The sequence below is a fragment of the Pristis pectinata genome, chromosome 11 (assembly GCF_009764475.1).
Source record: "Pristis pectinata isolate sPriPec2 chromosome 11, sPriPec2.1.pri, whole genome shotgun sequence".
Classification (NCBI taxonomy): Eukaryota; Metazoa; Chordata; class Chondrichthyes; order Rhinopristiformes; family Pristidae; genus Pristis; species Pristis pectinata.
Genome location: NC_067415.1, coordinates 37,792,957 through 37,818,891, shown reverse-complemented (window position 1 = coordinate 37,818,891; position 25,935 = coordinate 37,792,957). Strand labels below are relative to the sequence as shown.

At 39.4% G+C, this 25,935-nt stretch overlaps 1 long non-coding RNA gene across 1 annotated transcript in view; it reads left to right on the top strand.

Moving 5' to 3' along the window:
• LOC127576233 (uncharacterized) overlaps nt 1–25,697 on the top strand; it is a 58,079-nt gene extending 32,382 nt beyond the window's left edge. Inside the window, exons 2-3 of the long non-coding RNA XR_007957192.1 lie at nt 16,334–16,437; nt 25,676–25,697. This is a non-coding gene — a long non-coding RNA (uncharacterized LOC127576233). The remainder of the gene's footprint in view (nt 1–16,333; nt 16,438–25,675) is intronic.
• The last annotated feature ends 238 nt before the right edge of the window (nt 25,698–25,935 follow it).

Genomic DNA, 25,935 nt, shown 5'->3' with positions numbered 1-25,935 from the left:
TTCATACCGCAGACTCAGTTCTTTTCACCCACTTTCAACAATCAAGATTAGCAAGGCTTGGAAACACCTGTGGTTTAAAACAAAGCATTGAAAATATAGATGCACAGACTCATTGTAACATTGAGATGAACACTTCACTTTCCACAAACTAATTTGCCACCAAATCCTTGCCTCAACTTCATTAACACAGCAAAGTAAACATCTTCAAGGTAGGATTAAAACAGAAGGTACTCGAAGTACTCAGTAGGTCAAGCAGTATCTGGTGGAGAGAAATAGAGTTAACATTCAGGTCAATGACCCTTCATTAGAACCTGGAAAAGTGAGAAAATAGTGTGTTTGTGTGTGTGTTTGTGTGTGTGGGGAGGGGTGGCAGGGGGTGCGGAATGGGGCTTGAAGAGGACAAAGCTAATGTCTGTGATAGGGTGGAGATGACAGCTGCCTTATGGCTTCTGCACAAAAGGAACCATCGTATTCCATAATTTATTTCTAGCATTTCAGTCCGTACCCAGCATTTTAGCTTACAGTTTGTTTGCAGACAAATTTATCTATCACTTTTCAGAAGGAATTACTTAGCATAACACTGGGAGCTTCAGCTGTGGATCTGATCCACGGAACTACTGTAGATTCATGGAGGAATAATTTGTCTGATCTGGTTAACAGCGCACATGCTTTTTCTTTACAGTCAAAAGGAAAGGAAATTGTGTATAAGATAAATCAACCTGCCAGTGATCCCTGAGTGTTTATGAGGCTTGTTTATTTTGAACCTACCTTCTAGTTCTGAGCCCAAAATCTAAGTCCAATAGCCTATTTTCTTCTCCATCATCCATGCCTCCAGCATTTTGGCTGCTTGAACACCCAAAATGCACAAGATTTGAACACAAAGCCTGAAAGAGACAAGAGATTACAGAAGCAACATATGAATGCAAACCACAGAGCTGGTGGCATCACTGAACAATTTTAGGCATCAGTTCAAACCTCCAGAGGCAGCAGTCCAAACTCACTTTACCACATGGAGGGTAAACAGCACCTATAATTCTATAACAATTTTAAACTTTGTCATCACAGAGAGGTGCTAAGCAATGAGAAACTTAGTTCTTACAGGGATGAAAAAGGGAAAAATAGGTCTGAGGCTAAATCACTTGGTAGTTGTCTTTGCAGCTTAGCTCAGCCAGAAAATGCTGCAAACACTCAGCAGGTCAGGCAGCATATGTAGAAAGAGAAACAGGGTTAGCATTTTAGGTTTGACTTACTGAGTGTTTCCAACTTTTCCTGCTTTTATTTCAGATTTCCAGTATCTACATTTTTTGATTTTCACTTATTGTTGAATTCATTGCCACTTCCTTTTTCTCTTGGCACTGTTGCTTAACAGTCCATGCCTGAACATTGTCTAAGTCTTGAAGCATCCAGGGAGGACTGTTTCTTTATCTGAGTGTTTTTTAATGGAATGAACATTGTTTGATTATTGATGAATATTTCCACCTGACTTTATAATGAAAACAAAGTCTTCTATGAAGCAATTGAAGATAGCTAGGTTCAAGTTACTGCGTCCTTGCATGTTGCCTCTGAATTTATTCTATTGACAATATTTTGAATTTTGTGGACAGAGTTAAAATATGTTGTCACTACAATATAGCAAGTTTAGCACTTAATGCCTGGGGATGAACACACGGACTGTATGGTGTAATGATCTTTACCAGTCAAACTCTTAGTGAATCAGTAGTCTGTTTAATAGTGCACCTGCTTTACTCTACAATCAAAAAAAAGGAAATTGTGCATAAGATAAATCAACCTACCAGTGACACCTGAGCCCGTTTAGTGCAACTGGCGTAAATGATTTTTACCCTTAAGACTCCTATGAGCTGATGCCTGTATACTGCACTTTGCCATGAGTTGGATATCAATTTATGAAGTAATAATTATACATTAATTACAGTCAAATAAGCCAGAAAACCCTTCAGGTCGCCCACCAGGATCTCCTATTGCTACCAAACAAGCATGTTGCTGAAGAGTTATGTTAAGTTGAAATTTATTTTTTTTGGTAGTCTATGCTAAAAATAGAGTGCATTAAATCATGCAAGACAATGTAATAATGAATATTTGTCACTATGGCTGGTAAAATCACAAGAGTACTTCAAAGGACTATTTAAATATTTTAATGCAATGGTTCAATCCACAGCAGCACTTTAATTCTCAGTAACTTCTAGAACCTTTCATTCCCCTCCAAGTACGTGTTTACTTCGACAGAACTGGGGTGATATCTAAAAATATGGAGAAATATGATTGAAACTATCTGTCGCAATGAAGTCATAGAGTCTTACAGCACAGAAACATGCCCTTGAAACCCACTTGGTTGGCCAGCCGAAACCAATGCCATATTCATATGATGACAAGGAATTGTGTAAATGGAGCTCTTTCTGCTAAATGATGGAAAGGAATAAACTCTTAGTTAAGAAAAATGAAATTAAGCATTTTAGTACTATGAAAAAATCCCATTTTTCTGAGCCCTACAGGTTGTTTCTGCCAGTTCATGGTTGTGATCACTTCACTTAAAATATCAAATTATTCAGATAATTGAATTAAGCAATTGCATTAGAATGGTACATTAATCCTATTTTGCATTCCCATTTGAATTGCCTAGTAATTCAAAGAACTTCCAATTAACAAGAATAGACTAAAGGTACATGAATGGTACATGAATCCACAAATTATTCTTTCATTAGCACACAGTTGATTTGCTCCCAGAAAGAAGACTCTCCACTTCCATTTCTTCCAGCAAATGTCTTCCTCCTTCTTACGTTCTTCTCTTCCTGCTTCTGGAATTCAGCAAAGATAGTACCTTCATGACAGAGATGTTACGTAGTCTACCACAAATCTTGTCACTTACCCTACTGAGTCCGAAAGGTCTCTAGAGTGGAGCAGGCAGTGGATGTGCTATTTCAGCATGCCAGTGATTGTTCTATCAGATTTCATGCGGCATTAATTTCTCAATCTATACAGGCTGCTTATGTTGTACTAGGTTGGGCACTCAGCTTGCCAGTGGTCACCTAGTAACCATCCTTTAACTTGTAGCTGTTATCCTCATCACATGTACAAAGTGTAGCTGACAAGAGGAAACTTGCAATTCTCAGAAAGCTATATACTTGCTTTCCCTGCTGATATCTGCCAAAAACATTGGTGACCTCCATTTCAGAATATTGGACGAATATTGTGAGATGATGCTTTACCCTGGTAAAAGTTAGAAATATTAAACTTCTTGGCCATGATCACCTGATTGCCACTGGCAATGTGATCCTTATTCTACTCTTATGGCTGGTGCAGGTGGTAGATTTCCATGAGGGACATTCTTGTTGAAGAAACCTCAGCCCTATTTTGTTACTGCTGCTTCAGTTGGGCTGTCTCCACGAGTGCTTATGGGCAGATTTGCACTTCAGTGAGTGCCCATCTATCCCTCTTTCTACTTCCTCTTCCAGCAAATTTTCTGCTCTGCTCTTTCTTCCAGTTCTGGCATATTACAAATGTGTTCTTGTACAATGCTGATCTGCTGCTTATTAATGGTGAGGTTACGAGAGGGCACTGGCTAGAGCATTGTGCTTTATGGCAGTGTTGGTGTCAAATCAACCCTGTACATTGATTGGAGTTGTCTACCTGCTTATTACCACCAGGCTTTCATCAGTGTGCTAATACGCTCACTGAAAAGCTTCTGGCAATATTCCTGCTGCAATCTGTGTATATGCAGTGAATGCCACTTTAAAGCTTAAATATTTTTTGCAGTATTCAAAATGGTTAGTAATATTGCTTTCAATATAGAACATAGAACATAGAAAAACTACAGCACAATTTTGGCCCTTCGACACACAAAGCTGTGCTGAACATGACCCTACCCTAGAAATTACTAGGCTTACCCATAACCCTCTATTTTATTCAGCTCATGTACCTACCTAACAGTCTCTTGAAAGACCCTATCGTATCCGCTTCCACCATCGTTTCTGGCAGCCCATTACACGCACTCACCGCTCTCTGAGTAAAAAAAAACTTGCCCTGACATCTCCTCTATATCTACTCCCTAGCACCTTAAACTTATGTCCTCTTGTGGCAACCATTTCAGCCCTGGGGAAAAGCCTCTGACATTTACCCAATCAATACCTCTCATCATCTTATACACCCCTATCAGGTCCCCCCTCATCCTCCGTCTCTCCAAGGAGAAAAGGCTGAGTTCCCTCAGTCTGCTTTCATAAGGCATGCTCCGCATTCCAGGCAGCATCCTTGTAAATCTCCTCTATGCCCTCTCTATGGCTTCCACATCTTTCCTGTAGTGAGGCGACCAGAACTGAGCACAATACTCCAAGTGGGGTCTGACCAGGGACCTATATAGCTGCAACAATACCTCTCGGCTCCTAAATTCAATTCCCCGATTGATGAAGAACAATACACCATATGCCTTCTTAACCACAGAGTCAACCTGTGCAGCTGCTTTGAGCGTTCTATGGACTCGGACCCCAAGATCCCTCTGATCCTCCACACTGCCAAGAGCCCTACCATTAATACTATATTCCACAACATATTTGACCTACCAAAATGAACTACTTCACACTTATCTGGGTTGAACTCCATCTGCCACTTCTCAGCCCAACTTTGCATCCTATCTATGTCCCTCTGTAACCTCTGACAGCCCTCCAAACTGTCCACAACACCCCCAACCTTCGTGTCATCCACAAACTTACTAACCCACCCCTCCACTTCCTCATCCAGATCGTTTATAAAAATCACAAAGAGCAAGGGTCCCAGTACAGACCCCTGAGGTACACCGCTGGTCACCGACCTCCACGCAGAATACGACCCTTCAATAACCACTCTTTGCCTTCTGTGGGCCACTCAGTTCTGGATCCACACTGCAATGTCCCCTTGGATCCATGTCTCCTCACCCCTTCCTCCATACGGCCTTGCATGGTGTACCTTATCAAACTCCTTGCTGAAATCCATATACACTACATCTACTGCTCTGCCTCATCGATGTGCTTAGTACATCCTCAAAAATTCAATCAGGCTCGTAAGGCAGGAGCTGCCCCTTGACAAAGCCATGCTGACTATTCCTAAATCATATTATACCTCTCCAAATGTTCATAAATTCTGCCTCTCAGGATCTTCTCCATCAGCTTACCAACCACTGAGGTAAGACTCACCAGTCTATAATTCCCTGGGTTATCCCTACTCCTCTTCTTGAATAAGGGAACAACATCCGCAACCCTCCAATCTTTCGGAACCTCTCCCGTCTCCATCGACGTATTTGTAGTGGAGTATTCATCTACAGACCCGTTTACTATTTTAGGCAAAGCTTTCCCAGCAAGAGATTAGAAATCATTCTTTGAAAATGCAAAAGAAATTAAAAATAGGCTGAGACATTTGTTTAATACTACATAATCTATATGCATTTTCAATGCGATCATTCAGAAGATTGTCAAGCTGTTCTTCTTCAGCTCTTTGTCAATGCTTTTGATAAACTTCTAGCCAAGAATAAGCATATAAAATGAGGAATCGTTTAGTTGCGTTTTCAAAAGTGGTTTTGATTTATCAGCCTACCACCTCTTCCAGAGAGGGTTTTCCTCCTTCTGTGTTATTACAAAGGCTGGAGAACCAATCAATGTGCCAGAGAGATACCCTTCAGGTACTACTATTGATTAATGTACATTAAAATGTGATTAAAGCCTGAATGACTAGCAGAATAGAATGGTCATGGTGCATAGTAAGTTGTGAATAAAGTTCACATGCTGTAAAGAAAACCTTGGAAATATTCACAAACCAGATGGAGTTGTGCAATATTCTAATGCTCCCCTTCGTGCTTCTGTCTTTCGTTATTAACACTCACAGAAAAGTTACTTCTTAATCTTAGGATAGGTTGTATTTTATGTAGCACATGGCTTTATATTAATTTATTTGTGTAATAAAAAAGTCTGTGGTATTTCACAAAAGAGACAGAAAACAACATTAGTCAACATCCATAAGGATTTACGAAGATAGATGAGATGGGTGTAATTGGGTGGTGCGGACTCATTGGGCCGGAAGGGCCTGTGACTCTGCTGTATAAATAAAGTTTAAATATTGGACTTTGAGACTTTCACAGGATTGAGAGATGGTGATGAGAGACTGGGTGATGTCACCAGGATGCAGAATTTTAATGAGAAATAGGAGAGGTGAAGGATAGGCCTTTGTAAGAGTCCAGAGGAAGGCATGCAAGGAACAGGAAGAGATATTGTTGTGTATGATCCACTGGCAACAGAGGATTGGAAAAGATTAGAACTAGGTGACTATTGTCCCACATAGTTGGGGGACAGAGGATGGTACAGTCAACCATCTCAGATTCTGCAGGCAGATTAAGATGGTAGTGACTAATTCTGCTATGGCCACATCATATTTGGCAGGGCAATCAATATTGTGGTAGTGGAGAAAACCTGATCAGGGTGATTCAACTATGGCATTGAAAGAAAGATAGTCATGGACACAGAAAACAGTGGTGCATTCAAGACCTTGGAGAGGAAAAGGAGGCTAACAATGTAGTAATCAAGACAGATGGATTGTGGATGGGTTTTATTCGAGGAAAAGGATGGTGATGGTAGATTTCAAGGAGAAGATAATACTTGTGTAGAGCGTGTCCCTAAAAATATTGGCTAACATTCTGAGCTGAAAGGTTGTAGGGAAGTTAGGAGCTAGGAAGGAATGGGATCGAGGAAACAGAAGGTATATCTCAAGGAATGTTTGAATTTGAGGGGATTGCTTCTTTGGGACATTCTGAAAGGATTGTGTTACATAAAAACTGATCTTCTGGTGGTGTTTCAGGAGACCAGAGAGCATTTAGTATTCCTTGAGACTTCGAATCAGACATAGTCATACTGCCAAACTTTAGTTACATAAAGCATTTTCAATTATGTTATCAAGATTTTCTTCAAGTAAGTTAGCATTTGGGTTAACAAATATTATTGATTCATTCTGAGAAACTTGGCATCTCTCATTTGCTCAAATTAATGGATCTGTCTTCAGCTAATGGTATCACTATTGTGGATAAAAATAATGAAAATGCAAAATGAATTCTGAGAGCAACTGAAGTCTAATAAATTGTTAATATATACTTCTCATTATTTTATTCAGAATTTCATTTTTATATGTTAGAATTTTCAGTTGTTGTCAAATAATAGGTGATTTTGACTGACTCAATAAATGAAAATCAAGAAGTCTGCAGATGCTGAAAATCTGAAATAAAACCAGAGCATGCTGGAAACACTCAGCAGATCAGGCAACATCTGTGGAGGGAGAAAGAGAGTTAAAGTTTAGTTTGTTTTAGATCTTTTCACAGATACTGCCTAAAATGGTGAGTGTTTCCAGAAAATTCTGTTTTTTATCTCATCTGATTCATTAATAAACCAAAGTATTTACATTTACATATAAACTTTTAATTTTAACATAGGCATAAAAATTATTTTCATTTGAAACTTTAGTAAAAAAATTGATGATTGCTGATCAAAGGGTGACACAAGAGACTGCAGATGCTGGAATTTGGAGCAACACACAATCTGCTGGAGGAACTCAGCAGATTGAGCAGCATCTGTTGGGGGAAAAGTGTGATCGATGTTTCAGATCGAAATCCTGCGTCAGTTGACAATATTCCACCTGCCCCCCCACACCCCCCCCCCCAGCCACTGCTCGACCCACTGAGTTCCTCCAGCAGATTGTTATTCTACAAAGGGTGACTGAAAACTGTTACTTTCTACCAATTCCATTGAAAATGACTGCAGTGACTCAAAATAGGAAGGTTTAGAAAGGAAGTGTACACCATATAACATGTTTTGATCATGCATACAGATGTTACACAGGAGATACAGGCAATAATCAGAATGTGACAGTTAATCATAAGGACTCTGCTTGTAGTTATCATGAGAAATCATTCCGGTACATTGAAGCTTTCTTTGATCCTTTCTTGCCAGCACTGGGTGTTATGGTTGCAAAGGAGAGGCATAATTCTTATTGCAATGGTTGTGTGAAGGTATCCAGATTAACAAGTTAATAGTTGTGAGTTATTAAATGATAGTCAATTAACTACTGAAAAATTTCAGTTCATATATAACATAACAAAGTATGTACTTTCTTGATCAATTTAATATTATTATATGGCTTTGTATGAGAGATCATATTAATCCTGTAAGATTCTGCATAACCAGTTAGATTTCCTGCAATAGATAGGTCATCAGCCTAAAGTACTGCAAGTTCTCTACCTGTTTACTATCTGCAATTATATTGTATTCACTTTGGTCTGAAGGTATGTAGTGTAGAATCACATCAGCTTTGAAATTCATCTGTGCTTTTTTTTTGCCTTTAAAACCTTGTTGCATGCCTCTGTTATACTGTTTTTTTTTAACAAGCTCTAAAAAGATTGCATAATTCTTCAGTGCTGTTCAAAAATTGGCATTGCCTGACTCCCCTGTGTAACATCACAGTGCTCCAGAAACAGTGGGCATTGCTGAAGAGCTTGAGTTGAGCTTCACACAGCTGCCAGTACTTAACCACACAGCTGAGAGCTCATTAGCTGGTCCTTAAAAACACCAGTGCACAACTACTGAAGGGGTGATAGTTGCTTGTAGTAACAGGCATCCCTGAAAGCAGTGACTGTGCACCCATGTTTACTGAGAGGATACCTCCAGAGATAAGTGGATCACAACATTTGTGGAAGGGAAATCCTTACTTTGAGGGGGCAAAGAGCCCCTCCAGGGTCACAGCTAGGTGTTCCTAGTGGGAAGTTGCAAGCAATGTCCATGTAAGGATATGTGAGCAGTCTGTAAATGGCTCCATTGTGGGGAAACCTGCAATGGGAGTAAATGTCTCTGGCTGCCCTACTTGCTTCTGTGGGCTGATGCAAAACTAGGTGAAGTTTATCTTAGAGAAGTGAGTGTAAGGTGAATAACAAACTGATATGCAGCATATATCCCCAGGTGTGGGCTGGAAGATCCTGGGGCTAAGAAGTTGAGAGTGAGGGTGACCTTGATATCTGCTATGAGTCCTGTGCAGAAGTATGTGGGTTGATATTTTATGAGATTACTGATTATGGAAACGTTTCTATAGCTGTATGCTCCTCCAGGAAGTAATTTTGTTTTACTTCAAAAATATAATTTAATGCTGTAACTACAATTGCTACTTATCTTCCTGTACACTCATTATACCATATCTTTTCTTACAATAAGTAAATGCTACTTGTATTTACTTCAACATTATACCCACAAAGTCTTTGAGTATGTTACACAGGCCTATCCCCTCAATATTTCAGTTGTGTCAGGACCTTAAACTGTCATTCTTCCCCATAAACCCTTTGTGGTGGCTGTATCAAGCTTCATTAGGGCCCTCGGCTTGTACTCCTGCACCTTGGAATGTTTTCAGCAAGCATAATTTGCTTGTAGACACTCCTTGGATGAAGTGTGAGGGGTCAGGCCCTTGAATGCCTCTTGTGTTGGTGTCCCTCCTTTGCTGATGATGGGGATGCCTTGGATGGGAACACAGCAAATCAGCCAGGATGAAAAACATAAGATGTATAGTGTAGAGATACAAAAACCTTTCAGCAGCCTATAGTTTAACAACTGTGTGTATATTTACACTATAAGTGCAAAATATGTGTGCATATAATTGCTATCAATATAATGTCAGATTGTTTGGAGTGTCTTCAGGTACAATTTATAAATGAGACAATAATATTGTTTGGACTCATGTATGCCACTGACTGGGCATTTTGTTTGCAGTGCATGCATCACAGTTGATCAATGTATGGTTTCAGAGGTCCAACTAGATGTGTGGGCTGGGTTTAAGTCCTCCCTTCCCCATTCTGTTCTACTGCTCCCATTCCATTATGAGAGTAGTCCTCATTCCCTAACTTTGATCTTGTGTTTCTCTCCTTCCTATCTCCTGTTTTCTCCACTCTTCATTCTCCTTCCTTCTTACCTAAGTAATCCCAGTTCCCTCCTCTTTCCAATCTCTTACTCCCTTCAAATCCTCTCTCCCTCCCACTTCCCTACCTTCCAATTTTCAACTTTTGCCGTTTGATCTCATTCTCCCCCTACAATCTAAACTCGTTACTCCACCCTGTGCAACGTGGGGACTTCCAAGATATGTATACAAGCACAGAAGGAAACATCCTGTGCCAGCTAACCAGAAGAAATCTCTGAGCTACGAATGTTGATTCCCAAATATATGGCATCATCAATTCAATACAATTGAACATGATTCATGGATCGTTCTGAAAAGTGAGACCAAATGACTACTCTGCTCCATGGCCCTGCATCTTCACCACATGTATTTATTTTTCATCTTTGGTCGAGTTGAAGACTGAGATAGACAGTTCTGGATGGGGAGCAATAAATCCTATTATTTCCAGTGTATTGAAGGATTCTGGACACGTTTTGTTTACTGCATACTGTACACTTGTTAATCATTTTGATCCTATTGAGCACTTGGGTTCATTAATCCTTCCTGCATCTTTTTCTTGAAATCCCTTATTATGAACAATAGAATTTTATAAAACAAGACACTTGAAATATTTTCAGATTCACATCATATTATTGAAATATTTGTTGGTAGGTTTTTGACTGACTAATTTGTTTAATCCTCTTTAACCTCCTAAAATAAAGTTTCCCAATTACATTTCCTTGAATTAAACTATCTGACAGCCCAGCAGCTTGTTCATCACATCTTACAAATTGTGGCACCTACCTCACATTGTTTAATTTATCATTTGATTCAGTCTAATTAGCTTTAGCTAGTTACTGCTGGTTGTTGTGGCAGCTAATTGTTAATAAGCAATTCAAATGGTAGGCTTCACTCTCAGACCCTCTAATGTGAATTTTAACACCCCCACCCCCTCCCCCCCCCAATTCCAAGCCCCATACCAAAACAAAGCAGGTGGCTTTGTGTCGGGGGCTGTGAAGGTTTTAACAACCACAATCCTGACCCCTACTCACATCCTTTCCTTTTCAATCTTTTTATTAATTTTCAAATTAATACAGATTAATACATATAACATTGGTAATTATACACGTAATACAAAGAGATCGGGAGGATAATCATGACATATATAGTCATAAAGAATAAAAAATATATTCTAGGCCCCACTGTTTCTTAGTAGATGAATACATTACAAAAAAAATCAAAAAGAAAAAGGTTTATTACATTAAAAAAAATCCAAATAAAAAAATTATAAGTAATAAAATGAAACAAACTAAAAAAAAATTTCAAAAGAAAAAAGAACTGGACTGATATTTCTCGATGAACAAAGAGCATTATTATGTTGTCAACTCCGCTCCTCTAAGTTCAAAGATTATTTACCCTACTCACATCCATGCAGCCCCATTCAGTGAGGGCACGAAAAGGACTGGGTAGCCAATACAATCCCAATGGATGGCTTAGTCATATAAATGGTAAAATAAAGCCACATGCATTTCTTTTTCTTTCTTCCACCTCTAACAAGGGAAACCCAGCAGCCAAACGGATATGATAACTTCCATGTGGAAGAGGTAAATGCTTTGCAAACAATCAAACCTGTCAATAGGATAGCTTCAGTGCTGGAGGACCACTTGGAAGAAATAGATGTGGCATTAAAATTCCACAGTGTTGGATCACAACTTCTTACCCCTTCCTCCTCCTCGGAAAACCCACCTAAGGGAAGATCATGACTTTGACTCAAAACTGCTGTTTTCTTTAATTGTCTGTTTCTCTTTTGTATTTTTATATTTTATAATTTATATTATTGTGTACCTGTATAATTTATTCAGTTACATACCAACAGAGCAAGTAAATCATTTTTTGCATTGAAATTAAATAATCTTATAATTTGACTTCAGCAAGAAAAAAACTAACAAAGTGGGACTTTGGTGTTTTAAAAAGTTCCCGTGTGATCTGAATGAAGCAGGGAGTGATTGACTGCACTCACCTTGCCTTGAATTCTGAGACCACGTACAGTCACAAAGATTCTCATTCCCTGTGACTTCAGATCATCTGTGTCTGTATCTAAAGGATCTTAATGGTCATTAACTTGAGGAGCAGCCGCAAATCTTTCATCTTTCAATAATCTGTTATGCTGCCCAGATTTGAGCTGCTGCACAAGAACAAAGAGTGACTCCTTGAGGACAAGAACACCTCATTACCATCCCACTTAGAAATCCATGAAAATGAACACAACCCTCATACTATGAGATCCATTTTGCTATCAGCAACCAGTGTTCTGATGCAAAGTTTCTGCTGCTTGGACTACTCCAGGGTGATCTGCAGTGCCCAGTAAATTTGGACTTCAAATCTGTGTTCACTAGTTATATCCACTGCATTCTGGCAGTGATGCTGACCCAGTCACTACCACCATCTCTGAGGCAAGAGAAGGGAGAAGAGAGAGGGAAGAGTTAACATCAAGGCTTCCTCTTTATTAAAATAAAAGGCTGCCATTGCTGGAAATCTGAAATAAAAGCAGAAAATGTGGAAACATTCAGCCGGTCAAGCAGCATTTGTGGAAGGAGAAACACTTAAGGGTTTCAGGTCAGGGACCCTTTGTCAAGACTTTCAGTGTATTCAGGATTTCAGTGTATACAGTCCTAACTTTCCACTCCACTGTGGTTTCTGCCTTCCCATCCCTCCGTTAATGATCATCACCATGTTTATTTGACCAATATCAGAAGACCATACCAACTCAACATTCCCAACTATATTCGTAGATCTATTTATCACAATAAAATACAAATATCAATTAATTGTGCTGCGCTTTTAGTGTTTGTCTTCCATGCGCCTTTGTCTGTCATACTGCTCGGATATTGTGATGATAGCATGGTTGGTTGAAGGCTGCCAACCTGCAGTTCAGTAGCTTGCGGGTGGCCTTGGAAGCAGCTTTGATCCAGAAAGGCCAGATTTCAGACTGCACTCTCATCTGGCTGACGGGAATTGGTGAGGGCACTGGTGCTGAAATCATAAACTCTGCCATCCTAACATAGGGCAACAACTTTGTGGTGCACTGAGAATCTGCATCTCTCCTGGGTGTGAGGCCTCAGCAATGCTTGCAACCCTGGAGGACAGGTTGTTGGAGAGCCCTCGGAGTCCCTTTGATGAACAAGATTCACCGTCTGAGCTTACGTGGCTGGCACCTGAGTTTCCACAGCAGCACTCAGACACTGGGGCTCTAGTTGTGCAGCAACATAAACTGAGATATCAGCCATCATGTGCCACATTATGGTTGGTCCCATTGCTCAAATGGAGCTTTCCACCAGTTCCTAGCTTGTAAATGATGATTTCTGGCTCAATGCATAGCCTTATGCAAACCTGGAACTGGACTGCTTTATGGTCCAGGACATTGTGTGCATAATTTCTGATAGGCTTGCCAAAGCACCAATCATTTCATATGCCTACATCTATAGGTTAGCCATCAACTATCCTATCTTTGTCATCCGCAGCAGAACTTGTGCACCTTCTAGGGAGCCAGCTCTATCCTTTTCTGACTGCAGACTTGCTATTTTGAGATCCAACCAGTAAGTTAAAATAAAATCAGAAAATTCTGGAAACACTCAGCAGCATCTGTAGAAGGAGAAACAGAAGTAACAGTTCAGGTTGGAGAACCTTCAGTATACCTTTCTTTATATCAGATATCTAGAGTCTACAGTCTTTTGGACTTTCTTCAGTGGTAAACAAAGTATTGATTGCACACCCATCTGATCTGACAGTTGTGGATGCCAGGAAGCTTGATGGGAATCTTCCCTATCTCTCTATTGCTGTTTAGTCAGTGCTGCCTGATCAGGTGAAAGCTCTCGGTTACCTGAAAAGAGAAGTGCTCAAGAGTGGGGTTAAGGTGAGCTGTGGCTTTCAGATGTTGAATATTAGGTTTGGCCTTAAATGTTGAAGGTTTCTCGGAGCTGAGTGATTGGGGCAGGGGCCACTGTATAGTTTATGAAGCTAGTGGTGCATTTGGTGGAAGATGTGATTCAGTGATGTATTCACTAATTCTGATCATGCAGGTAATACCATTAAGCTTCTTGTGGCACTGCATCTGTGAACATGGACCTTCTCTGCTCAGTGTCAATTGCTGCCTGTGTCCCCAACTCTAACCACAGCATTGATTCAATGAGTGCCTGCAGGACTTCTTGAGCCCACCTGGGTTGAGCACCTCGCCCCTCTTCTCCACTTTGTCCATCAAGGCCTCCAGAATTTTTCAGAAATTCACAGAGCATAGCACCACCTTTCCCCAGTTCTACTCCTGGAGCCCCACGAATCAAAGCCTCTGTTCCTCACACAATTCACTCAATCATGTAGATAACCTTCAAAGCAGTGTGTCCTCAAGTTTGTTGCCTAGGGAATAATTTCTGGACAATCACCTGTGAGGTTCTTAATTTCTACCCCAGATTCTCAGTCTCATACTTTTCTGATGGTCCGGTCAGACTTGACCTTTTTCTTTTCTGGCCATTTTATTTGCACTTGGACATTAGATGGCGGCTAATTTTTATTGTAGATAGTTTCAGGTTGAGACAAGAAACTCTATTTATCATCTTTGATATTTCAAACTCAGGCAGCCACATTCCATTCATCATGTGAAGGACATGATGTCCAACTACTTCAGTTATGTGGCCGCAAGTGTATTCGTCTTTATCTGAGGCAGCTTGAATAATATGTTTTATTTTACCTCTTCCATTAATATTCGCTTTGTTACTTTATGGCTGGCTTCACTTACTATCCTACTTTACATCCTTCGTATCAGTCATGATAGAGGAAGGATAGCTGTAGGCAGAGGACTTTCTTCCTGTACTATTTCAATATGCTTTTTAGGTAATAAATGAATTGTGGTGTTATATTGACTTGTGGAAAATTATTCTCTCAGCTTAGAAGAGCAATAAGAACAGAGAGAATTTTTCTGAGGAACTAATGCAAAACAATGCAAAGTATTTTTTTAATCACTATTAAATTTGTCTCAATTATTTGGAAAAAATCTGGCTTGTTAGTGTCAATGTATTGGTTTGCATTTTAAGAATGCTACTCTATACCTGTGTCAGTCGATACTATGTAACTGTGTTATGAGGTTAACTGTGCTTCCAGAAGACTAACACTAGATTAGCAACATAATAGTAACTCATACAAATGAGACCAGTAAGCTTCATAATTAACAGCAGCCCATCTGTAACTCTAAATCCTCCCTTTCTTTATGATTGATGCCGTGTGGTTTTCATGTATATTGTCATAAGGTGCATGGCAGCCACTTGCCTCAATGGCATCTCTTAAACCTGCAACCTCTACCAGCTACAAGCACATGGGAACACCAACTTCACTCTCCCACAAATTGCATGCCATTGTGATTTTGAATTATTACGCTATTTCGTTAACTGGGCTGAATTATAACTCCGGAACTTCCTACCCACAATGCAGTGAAAGTATCTTCACAACGTTGACCGCTGTTGTTCAAGATGGCTCACAAACAACTCCTCAAGGGTAATTGGGAATGGGCACCAAGTAATTTCTTTGCCAACAAAGTCCCCATTTCTTGAATGAATATTTTTAAAAAATTCTTCTGGACCTCTTACAACATTAAAGAAGAGGGTTGCTGAAGACAAAGATTTACACTGAGGATGTAAGGGTGTGAGATTGAAATCAATCAACAAATTCAAACAAGGAAGAAATCCTGAAGGCTTTGAAAGACGCCCTCTGGTGTGCCCGAAACTTGTTGGTCTTCCAGCACTGCGAGATGTCTGTAGGGGAATGCTGCCGAATGGAACATTCCAGGCTTCAGGAGTATGTGCTGAGGGACGCACTGAAGCTGGGTGCAGCCAATGCGAGGGCTCAGTGGGGAAGGACTACAGTTTAGGGTTCTTCTGCCACTGGAGAGGGAGGGACGGGGTCAAGCGAGAAATCCCCTTAAATATTGTAAATATGGTATTGGGGTAGCACCCCAGGGAGCCACACGAGTGGCATCGGTGCTGTGTTTTTTATATAAAAGAAGGTAACACTAATGATTGATTTGTACAAGAACGTAAAGATTTGCACTGTTTTATTATTGTATATAGTTTGTCTTTTATTATGAATAAAGTTTATTTTGGAATTAAAAAAAAGAAATCCTGAAGGCTTTGGATTGGCACTGCCCAGCACACAGCTTTCAGGGAAGTAGGTGAAATAAAGGGATTGAATAAAGGAGGACAACTAAAATAAACTGAAAATTTCTTTATTCTGAAAAATGTTGAAATTTATTTTTTGAATAATGACTCAAAGGCGAATAAGGCATGTTAAAAAAACACTGGAAATAATTAAATCAGAGAGAATTATAGTTTATTATATATTGCTTTTAATGCAGTAAAATATCTTGAAAAGCTTCACCGAAGTGAGTCACAAAGCACATTGGATGCAGCACAACAAATGAAAATATTTGGAATATTTGGAGAGGAGAATGAAAAACAGGTAAACTGCATTACCCACACTCTTTTAATGCAATATTTGTTCATGATTTAAGGAGCATTTTCTGAAAGAAACACCTTGGAGGTCAAAGAAGGAGGTTTAGGTAGCAAATTCCAGTGCTTAAGGTTTTGACATTTGAAGATTAGTATTGGTATTGTGAAAAACTTGTCTTGCATACCGATCATACAGGTCAATTCATTACACAGTGCAATTGCATTGAGTTAGTACAGAGTCCATTAAGGTAGTACAGGTAAAAGCAATAACAGTACAGAGTAAAGTGTCACAGCTACAGAGGAAGTGCAGTGCAGGTAGACAGTAAGGTGCAAGGTCACAACAAGATAGATTGTGAGGTCAGAGTCCATCTCATCGTATAAGGGAACCGTTCAATAGTCTTATCACAGTGGGATGGAAGCTGTCCTTAAGCCTGGTGATATGTGTCCTCAGGCTCCTGTATCTTCTGCCTCATGGAAGAGGAGAGAAGAGAGAATGTTCCGGGTGTGTGGGGTCTTTGATTATGCGGGCTAATCACGTGTTATGATTATACATGCAACAAGTAAAATCAAAAGGCAATGTGGGAAATATTAAGAAGTCATATTACAAGAAGATAACAAGAGAACTCTAATGAAAAGAGGAAACAGGTGGTAGAGACTTACCAAGATGAACACCATGAGGTGTGCTGTGCAAGATTCATGAATGGGACAGTTAGAAGGGTTAAGACGTGCAAAAGCAAACCATTAATTAGTAATCTTAAAATTAAAGCAACTTCAAATTAAAGAAAAAAAGAGCAAATTACAGGATGAGCAGACAGAGATTGAGGATTCTTAGAGGTGAATGACCAGTCATAAATTCAGTAAATGTGTTATTGTAGATAATTGATGTTTACAAGCAAGCGGCAGCCCTTGAGAAGTGACCCTTTGAGAGCCATTACTCTCAGAAATGTGCTGTCATGTCACTGTTGAAGGAACCCAAGGAAATAAGAATATTGAAGAAATGATTTTAAAAAACACAAAGAAAATTTAGTAACAATATATAAAAAAAAGCATATTGATGAGCACACATGAGCTCACACTCTATCAGCTGGTGTAGAAGATTACAATATGCTAGAAGAAAATCCAGTTCAAAGCCCATAGAGAATGTTCCAGCTTGATTCAGATAGGTATATACCAATGCCTAGCACATCCTCTCCTATTGAGAAGGAGTGGAAGAGCTTGGAAGTGATTTGATCCTGTAAGAGTGAAATGTAAGGTGGGCTAAATCTTTTTTTTCATCCAAAGGTTATTTTGTGTTTAAGCACACATTATTGCAGGAACCTCTAACATTAAGCACACATTTAAGCTACCTTCAGTAAAGGCTGACTCTGAAGTTATACCCTGCTTGCTACTTGTGGAAATTTTTGCTAGACATACCTGTGGTCTGGAATTCAATTCTCATCCACAGAGATTAAAAGTGCTAATCATTACAACAACAAACAATCTGCTGGAGGAACTCAGCGGGTCAAGGAGCATCTGTGGGAGTAAAGGAATCATCAGTATTTCAGGATGAAGCCATGAATTAGGATCTGATGCAGGGGTCTTTGCTCCAGATTTCAGCATCTGCAGTCTCTTGTGTGCTAATCATTATACTCTAAATCAAGATTGTTAAATAATGGTTCATTAAGGTGTTGGGACTCTTAACTATCTCATTGCTTATTCTCAGCTTCTATGCTTCTGACAACTACAAACAAGGTCAGTTTAGACAGACATGAGTACTTGATAGATTTATCAGGCTGCTTGGTATGTGACGCAAATATACCAAAAATTCAGTTCAGTGTCAATTGTCTGAACAAAGTAACTTTGTGCTATTAGTTTATCATACCAGATTTTCTAAAATTAAATATAACTAGTTTATCTTTAGTTTATTCTTAATTTATTAACAAATAAGACATAACTATAAGATGCAATTCATTTCACTGTTACAGCTAATGTTTTAAAGTAGACAAGTTAACATTTAACAATACAGAAAAGAATTTGCAGAAAACAAATGATATTTCCTTTTAAAAACCATGGAGCTTGTATTCAGCTTACTGTCTAAGTATAACCCTGATGCTGTACCTCAGCCACATGTGTTGGGAACTGTTGATCTCAATGGAAAGGAAAATTGGGTGATTTCTAAAAGGAGGGACGAGTCAACACCACCAGTTTTATGCCCAGTTAGCAAACTGAAAATCAGCACCAACGTCATTGCATATTTCACCCTGCATCTTTGTTGCCTTCAAGAAATGGGAAAAATTTTCACTTTAATATAAATAGCTACATTTTACATAACAGCAAATTAATCATGGTTTAAAGAACAGAAATTAATATTTAAATCCAGTTACTTGTGGGCAGGTTCCCACTGGGCTTTTCAAATAGTAAGCAGGCCAAAGTGGCACTGCTGAAAATCACAGTAAATCACACTCTGCATTCACGCCGTTTGAAAAATTAATGGTGTGTTGGACAAGCAGATTACAATATTGCTCAACCAGTCTAGAAATGATGTGGCCGAGGAGAATAGAGAGCTGGGAATTTGTATGGGGGGGCCAGTGCTATGCACGATTGGCAGTCTCATATGTATTGGTTGTTTGATGGTGAACACTAAATCCTTGGATTTATTTGTCAAAGCAAAAAGCTTAATTTTGAATTATATTTTTGTTTTAGTGCAGTGCAACATTAAATGGTAACACTTATAATGAAGTTTTGAGAGAACGTTTTCATGGTGTCATGGGGTACACGTTGGACTTCCAGTCATAGAGTCATACAGCACAGAAACAGGCCTGTCAGCACAACTCATCCATGCCAAATGTGTTACCCAGTGAGCTTGTCCCATCTGCCCACATTTGGCCCATAGCCTTCTAAGCCTCTCCTACCCACATACTAGATGGCTTTTAAATTTTGCTGATGTGCCTGCCTCAACCACTATTTCTGGCAGCTTACTCCAAATATGCACCACCCTTTGCGTGAAGAAGCTGCCCCTGATGTCCCTTTTTAAATCTCTCACCTCTGATCTTATATCTATGCCCTCTTGTTTTTAGCAACCCCCCAGTGAGAGAAAGACTATGTGCTTTCACCCTGTCTATGCCCCTCATGATCTTCATTGTTCCAAATGTCAAGGCGAAAGCAAGGTTGAAAGGACATCCCGCAACACAAGCACACCCAATAAATTTGATTCCATACGTTCATGAGCAGCTTATCGGTTGTTATCTCAGCTATCTCTCTGTTCTGCTCCATTTAGGATTACAATGGACACATTGACTTAAGTCGAAGATTTTAAGAGAACCACGCAAGACTGTGACCAAACTAACTGAGTCTCTTTCATGTTAGGTAATTTAAAGAGAATCAAAGCGGCACCTGTCATACTTCCCAAAAAAGCTCAACAAAAGATGAATGCCAAAAGGTCCTTCAGTTGACTTCTGACATGCATTGTGTTCATGCCAATTAATGATACCAAAAAAATCAAAAAGACTTATTCCCCCCAAAAACTGTGGATTAGTATTCTAAAGTCTTTTATTTCAAATGCCTCAATCTCCTTTTTCATGAATAATCAATGAAGAATTAATGTTCAAAGAAGAATTGATGTTCATCTTTTTATTGTATTTATCAGCTATTAGCCAGAGACTATTCTTGTTTGTGATGGAATGGATATAAAATGGGACTATCATCTGTTCTATTTCTGAAATTCACTTCAATAGAATCAAAAATTTGAAGCAGAATTCAATGCAGATAGCAATTATAATCAAACATTTAGTATAAATGAGTAAGGACAAATAAAGTTATTGAATTATAAAGACATTTTTAACAGATGCCATACTCATCTAAAGAAGTTAGGGTGTAGAAAATTTATCACTTCCTTCCCTATATGTATGGAGTCAGGATTTTACATTAATTATGTACTTATTGACTGGAAAGACAAAGTATTTATTTAACAACGTTCACTTTTCTGTTCAATGGAAAGTATCATAAAAATATAGTTTCCCCCAGAGTCATGCAGGTGAGTGTCATGCTGAATCATACATGAAGAGCCGAGTCTGATCTTTGGTCTTGGCTGGGTTCATTGATTACAACTAGTGTTTGGAGTGTTCTCTGCTTACAAGAATTACTTACTTAGAACAACACAGAATGAGGCCATTAAGACTATCACATCAATGCTGGCTCCCAGCAGACCTATCCCACCAGTCCGATTCCCTCTCCTTATTTCCCTGTAGCTCTGCAATTTATTCTCTCCCACATGCCCATCAATTCTCTTTTGACACTTTTGCCACTTACCTACACTGCAGTGCAATTCACAGCAGCCAATTAACCTAACGGCACAACTTTTGGATGCGGGAAGGAAACAAGCATCTGGTGGAAACCCACGTGGCCACAAGGAGAATGTGTGAACTTCACACAGATGGCACCCAAGGTCAGGATCAAACCCTGGAACTGTGAGGCAATAGTACCAACTGTTGTACTACCATGCCATGCTTTGGGGCATCAGGAAACGAATACTCGAGTTCTCATTATTGATCCTGATCTTGGTTCTGGAATGGAAATGAGAAAGTTTGGAGAGTTTCCTGTAGATTGTTTCATAGACCCAGACATTTAGCTGTGTTCATATAGCTGTCAGGTGAGGATTGGATTAGGCTAACGTCAACAATCAATTGCATGAGATGCTGAGTTAATGTCACTGGCCATCGAATCATAAAACAACCTGAGGCAGCATGTTAGGAGAAAAAGGGGAGAATTTAGTGTTACGATAAATGACAAAGGAGTACAATTAACTCTGCATATTCCTGATTTACTTTTCTTTATTTCTGTTGATTGGATGAATTTTGCCTTGTTAACATTCTTGGAATTTTAGGAAATATTTCATTACCTATTTCTTTGGCAGATCCCCACCACCATGCCACAAAGTGGATAACTTGCTTCTACTCCAGTTGTGTTGACTCTGAGATGGCTGAAGAGTCCTCTGTGGGATCCACAAACAGTGCCCCAGTTGAGGCAGGGGGTGGGTTGGTTGCTTGGGACATTATGCACTCCTTCCATGTTTTGCAGATGGTCTGCCAGTGCTCCCGGTATGGAGTCTTCAGGTGTTGAATGCTGAATGCCTTTCAGGATGGCTTTAAATTCTTGGTCTTCAAACACTCTTTCTCTCAGTTGGCCAAAGGTCATACTGGTGTACTGAGAGAAAATGATGAATTTTGTCACTGAAGACTCCTTTCACTGAGAGATGGTTCCCATGATATGGAAAGTGATTGACAATTTCCAGGGCATCAACGTGGATCTTGTTCAAGTGACTAGCGGAACTGTGTTTCAAGTGTGGGTTGGTGGAGGATCTTTGTCCTCCAGGTGTTTAATGTAAGGCTCACCCTCTCATTTGCTACAGTGCAGGAATTGGTAATGTTTCAGAGCTTGGTCTCAGAATGTGCACCTGCATAAGTGTCATCGAAAAACTGTAATTCAATTACTGAGGTTGCACTGCGCTTGGTTCTGGAGTGAAAGGAAAGATTAAACAATTTCCGGTTTACCCTCTAGATTAATTGCACTTCAGCAGCAAGCTTGTTGGAGGTGAACTATATTGCAGTGTGGAAGATTGAAGAGTTGGTTGGTGCAATGACATAACCTCATTTGACTCCAACCTGTCCTGAGATTGGGTCTACAGTGGATCATAGCTTGCATTCCATTATGTAACAGACATAAAACTGTGAAGAATTTTTGAGGATAGCCAAGTTTGAGAAAGATTCTCTGTAATCATTCTTGATTGATGGAGTTGAAGGCTTTAGCAAGGTTATAAAACTCATTTACAACAGTTGTTGGTGCCCCCTGTATTTTTCTTGGATTTGTTGCACAGTGAAGATCATGTCCATCTCAAGGATGCTCCTCAATTACTTTCTCCTATTTGCCAAAGAGCACACCTTCAAGAGTCGCAATATAGAATTTGTCAATCAATAAATACAATGGGTGAGATCTTCATGGAACATAGAACATTACAGCATAGCACAGGCCCTTCAGCCCACAATGTTGTGCCAATATTTTATCCTGCTCTAAGATCTACCTAACCCTTCCCTCCCACATAGCCCTACATTTCTCTATCATTCATGTGTCAATCTAAGAGTCTCTTAAATGTCCCTAATGTATCTGCCCTCACAACCTCTGCCGGCAGTGCGTTCCACACACCCAACACTCCCTGTGTTTAAAAAAAAACTTACCCCTGATACCCCCCCTTAAATCTTCCTCCAATCACCGTAAATTTATGTCCCCTCATGTTAGCCATTGTTGCCTGGGAAAAAGTCTCTGACTGTCCACTCAATCTATGCCTCTTATCATCTTGTACACCTCTATCAAGTCACCTCTCATCCTCCTTCTCTCCAAAGAGAAAAGCCCTAGCTCATTCAACCTATTCCTCATAAGACATGCTGCCCAATCCAGGCAGCATCCTGGTAAATCTCCTCTGCACCCTCTCCAAAGCCTCCACATCTTTCCTTGCTTGACAAATCCAAAAGGACATTTTATAATAACCAATTTAACATTCCGAATTATATAGGACCAAGTAGAACTAAAACAGAGCAAACAAAACAAAACTCAAGCAGATAATAAAGGAGATTTTTTTTGGCTGGTGTGTAGTGAAAAATAAATTTCCCGAGCATCTGTTCTGGGTGTTCATACTTCCCTCATAAACAACGTAGCAACAGAGCTTTCTCTGATTTTATAAATTTGTTAACACATCCAAGTTATCTTGCCTTTTTAATGAGTACCAGAAAGATTCACAATCTTCAAAGAAATTGAGAAATAAGTGGATTTATCAAATACATTTTTAGTGTGAACTAATGGGAAATGAGCCCACAATTACACATAAATGTGAGGTAATTGACAACCCAGTGAAATTTCTCCCAATCAATATAAAGCTGCCATCAAAGCAAGCTTGAATTGATTTCAGGAACATTTGTTTATGATTTGATAAAATCTGTTCTAAGCTTATGTTGAAACACTGATGAGGCCACAATTGGATCCTTGCAGTGTTTGGCAGCATGTTGAAAACAGATGAAAACAAAAAGGATAATGGATTCTAGGGTTAAATGCTTTAATTTTAAATTTAAGACTCATAAAGTTAGACACAAGAAGACTGCAAAATGAGAGGTGGGAGACACTGCCAGGTCAGTCTTTAATATGCCAAAAGGGATAGACAAAAATGGGTGTTAGAAGCTTGTAGACCAGAATTCGATATAATTGATATATCCCAAGCATAACTTGGCATTGAAAGAATTGTTAAAGCTTCTCGCCTGTCCCCAACCTTAACCAAGGAGGACCAACAACAATTGGTCATGTTAGAACACTTACAGAAAAGCTGGATGCATATCCAGTTGGAAAAGTAATTGAAGGTTATCGGGGCACTTGTAGATCAAGATAATTACCAAGGAACACGATGGTTTGTATGTTATTGGAACCAAGGAATCAGCTGTGGAATATAACTGAGTAAGCTTGACAAATCAAGATTGAAGATATTCAGAAATTCTCTCAGATGCTTTTAAGGAATGGAAGAAAGTATCAACACCTGTGTGAGATAATTTAATGGGGTAATAGGGTCAATTACATGGTAAGTTGTATGTGACCCATGGAAGAAGTGCCTTGGTTTCTCATTTCAAGTTTCCCTTGAATATTTGATTTCTACAACAGGTATTGATGACATTAGATCAACTTGATAAGAGTATAATTGATACACAGCTGAATATTGGAAAAGAAAAGTTGAAGGATCACATTAATGGGTATATCATGGAGGCAGATAAGATGAAAGTCAGCTTGAATGTCAGAGGTAGGTGTTTTACACAGAGAGTGGTGGGTGCCTGGAATGCACTGCTGGAGGTGGTGGTAGGGGCTGATACAATAGGGTCATTTAAGAGACTATTAGATAGGCACATGGACGAAAGAAAAATAGAGGTGAAGTAGAGAGAGGGGTAGATTGAGTGGGGATAAGGTTTATATAAGTCGGCACAACATCGTGTGCTAAAGGGCCCGTATTGTGCTATACTGTTCTATGTTCTATTAGCAATCACTAGGCAATTTTGCAAATATGAGGATACCCATATTGACAGGATAACTGTTTCTGTTTTCTATGGGTCAAAAGGGCAATAGTCAATCATCTGCAGCCAGGAAATGTGAAGAAAATTTGTATCATGTGACCAATTATTGGTAAGATCACTAGTGGCATCTTCTTTATTAAGGTGCATTAGTCAGCAGCGATAATACATTTACCTTTTTTCTTATAACATCATGACCACTGCTACTAGAGTGGCACATTTCTATGGGTCAGTAGTTATTACAATTTGTTTACATCAAGACTTTAGAATGTTTAAATATCACCAGGATTTCAATCATGTGTTGTATAAGATGTGAGTATGCATGAGACTCAATGAAGAAGATGAGTTTGTATTCCGGATTGGCAATGGCAATTCATTAAAGTGAGATTAGCTGAGAGACTGGAGTTTTTGTTATGTGCCATTCTCCAGACATATAATGCTGTTGGTTAACTGTAGACAATTCCATTCCATCAACTGCAAATATCCCTGCATCTGTTGTCAGATACAAGGGTGTGGAAGAGAGTATTCAAATAAGTCATTACCTTTTAACAGACATGGTGTACCATATTGCACAGAAAAACATGCCTTGGCTTGCATCAGTATCTTTGCACGAACATCAAATGGCAGAATACTTCAACATCTATCAGATGTAGTATGGAGTGAAAGTAGTGTTGTTTTATTATTTAAATATCTCTGCATGGGGTTCACTGTCTTCTTATCAAGCTGAAAACTGTTTCTTGAATTTAGGCTTTGGAAATTGTTCCAACATGCCTTTACAGTAGCCTTACAATGTTGAGACACTTTACTTCTGAACAGGAGCTCCTTAAGTTCTTTATGCCCCTGATTGTGAAAACCTCCCTGTGTTACAATACAATGCAAGGCTCAAGGTGACCAGAGGGCATAACTGAATTATCAAAATAACATCACAGCCCTCGTCCCCCAAACTCTGTGTACCACCACTGCCCCTTACCCCCAACCGCCCCTCCCACACTCCACCAACACCCATCCCAATAAATCCAGTGAGTTGTTACTTACACCACCAGTGAAGTTGTGCATAGTGAAGGTGTGCTCCTTTGAGGAATAAATCATATTGAGTCATGCAAAATATAAAAATGACCTTTTCCCTTCTGCAAAGGATTTACATATCAAGTTTCAACCTTTATTCTTTTTCAGATAACAGTAAAAATGAAGGCAGCATTTCACAATACATCTGTGCATTCCTTATCATCTATCCAGGCTCTAGAAATGTAAGGTATGCATATTCTCTTCTGCATAAGCTGTTGTATCTACTATGACCTAAACATACTTAATAATTTAGAGATAAAACACGATTTAATAAAACAAAAATTATTACACACCTACTCAATCGACCGTAGAACATAGAAAATAAGCACGGGAACAGGCCATTCGGTCCATGATATTTGTACCAACCA